Consider the following 2,202-nt stretch of genomic DNA (forward strand, 5'->3'; position numbering starts at 1 on the left):
AAGGGAGGATTAAGTTGGTCTGACCTCCACTGGGATGGAGAAAGTAGTAATTAGTGCAACTATGCAAAACTGTCATGGTGCATAAATGTCCTCCAATATTCAGCAGGGAACGTGGTTTGTGTGTGATGGTGCTGAAATGCAGAGATATCTGGGGTGAAACATGAGTCAAATGGAACTGTGTGTAGCTGAATGGCCATAGATTTCTATAAGCTCACTGGGGAGCCTCTTAACCAGGAGCTTTAAAATGGTGCAAGGGCTTTAATGCCTGTGCAGAAGAGACAAATTCTCTATTGTTAAAGCCTTGCAGAAAAGGCCCATGCAGAATAAACTGCACAGTTAAGCTAAGTAAGAAAGGAGAAAGCTTGTGTTGACCCTGACAGTTGGAAGTCATATAAACCTTATCTCCCACTGAAATTATCAGATTATAGGATGGTCTGAGCAAAACAGAGAGAGATTTGAGAGGAATATGTACCCTGGACCACCAGCAGCACAGTGGTACAGTCCAGCACAGGAGGGAGGGTAGAACAAGATGAGGATTTACATCCAAATCTGCAGGGCTTTGGTTTGGATTTCTTCTATTTGTTGCTTTTATTGGGTTATATTTTGCCCTCCTGCAGCCACACAGCTTTCATTAGATTCTATGTGCACCAAGGGGAGGATGCAGTGTGGGGTACTTACATGCATATGTTTGTTCTCTGCTGCTAAAATTAATAAAACCTCCCTGTTTTTTTTGGTTTGGTTTGGTTTGTTTTTTTTTTCAATCCCAGAGGCTTTTATTATGGTTACATGACATTTGGGAATGATATTTAAAAGCAGATATAGGAATAAATCTGTAAACTGAGTTCAGTGCTCAGATGTAGCAGTAAAAAATGAATAAACATGACCCCTTTCTGTGTTACTAAAGAAATGCCTAATGTGTCTGGCTGGAAATGTGGAATTAACCTTGTTGACAGTTTTCTTGGAGAGAAAAGGCAGTATTTACATGACAGTTTAATGAACCGTATTTGAAAAATGTCATATGGAACAGTAGTCACAGCTGTATTTAAAATGACCAGCAAAAGTACACATCCTCATTTTTGAGCATCAGCTCAAATAGCAGGGGATGAGTTTTCTCTTCCATCAGGTACAGAGAACGAGACCCTCAGTGAGAGCCCTCTCTGCATGTTTTAAAAATTAATTGTGGGTGTGAAATGACCTTCTTTCCTAACCCTTGAGATGCTCTGTTGACAGTGGAGAACTTTCTTTTTTCTTGCTGAAGACTCCTTTCTCCAGCCTTTCTCCTCCTTTCACCCACATTCCCACACCAGAATGTAACTCCCCCAATGTGTTTCCTTCCCATTTTTGACAATGGCAGCTGGTTTTCCCCTGTGCAGTGCCCAGTGTCATTCTCTGGTGTGGGTCCAGAACCTCTTCATGGCGTGGGATGTGCTGACCCAGGGAGGGGATTTTCTTTCCCAAAGAAACCTGGGATGACCTCCAGGCCTTGGAAATGTCATTGCTTCTGTAAATCGTAAAATGATTGACTCAAGACAGTCATACCCTACCAAGGGCTTGTAAAAGCTGGGGTTTGATGGGGGTTTTATGTTTTTAAGGCCACTTCTTTGTCTCTTCAGACTGCGGTGGTAGTGAAGACTTCACTGATGATCTCTCTCAAGAGGCTGTCCCCAGATATCCTCACAGACACCATCCCAAGGCAAACTCACAGACTTCCTCCCCAGGATTCCTCACAGATGTTCTCACCAGGATTCCTCAAAGACCTTCTGTCCAGGTACCATCACAGACATCCTTCTCAGGTTTTACAGAATCACAGGATAGTTGTGGTTGGAAGGGATCTCTGGAGATCATTCAGTCCAACCCCACTGCCAAGGCAGGGTCACATGGAGCAGGTGACACAGGATCACATCCAAGTGTTTGTAATGTCTCCAGACAAGGAAACTCCACATCCTCCCTGGGCAGTTGTTCCACTGCTCTTCCACTCCCAACATAAAAAAGTTCTTCCTCATGTTGAGGTGGGACTTCTCGTGTTTTAGTTTATGGCCATTGCTCCACATCCTGTTGCTGGGCACTGATGAAAAGAGTCTGACACCATTCTCTGACACCCTTCTTTGAGATAATTATATTTATATTCTTCCGACATCGGTGATGGGTCTTGATTTGAAGCCATGTGAGGACTCTGAGGGCACTTGGTGTGTTCAGCTGGAG

The sequence above is a fragment of the Manacus vitellinus genome, unplaced genomic scaffold, assembly GCF_001715985.3.
Source record: "Manacus vitellinus isolate BGI_N305 unplaced genomic scaffold, ASM171598v3 scaffold_51_pilon, whole genome shotgun sequence".
Lineage (NCBI taxonomy): Eukaryota > Metazoa > Chordata > Aves > Passeriformes > Pipridae > Manacus > Manacus vitellinus.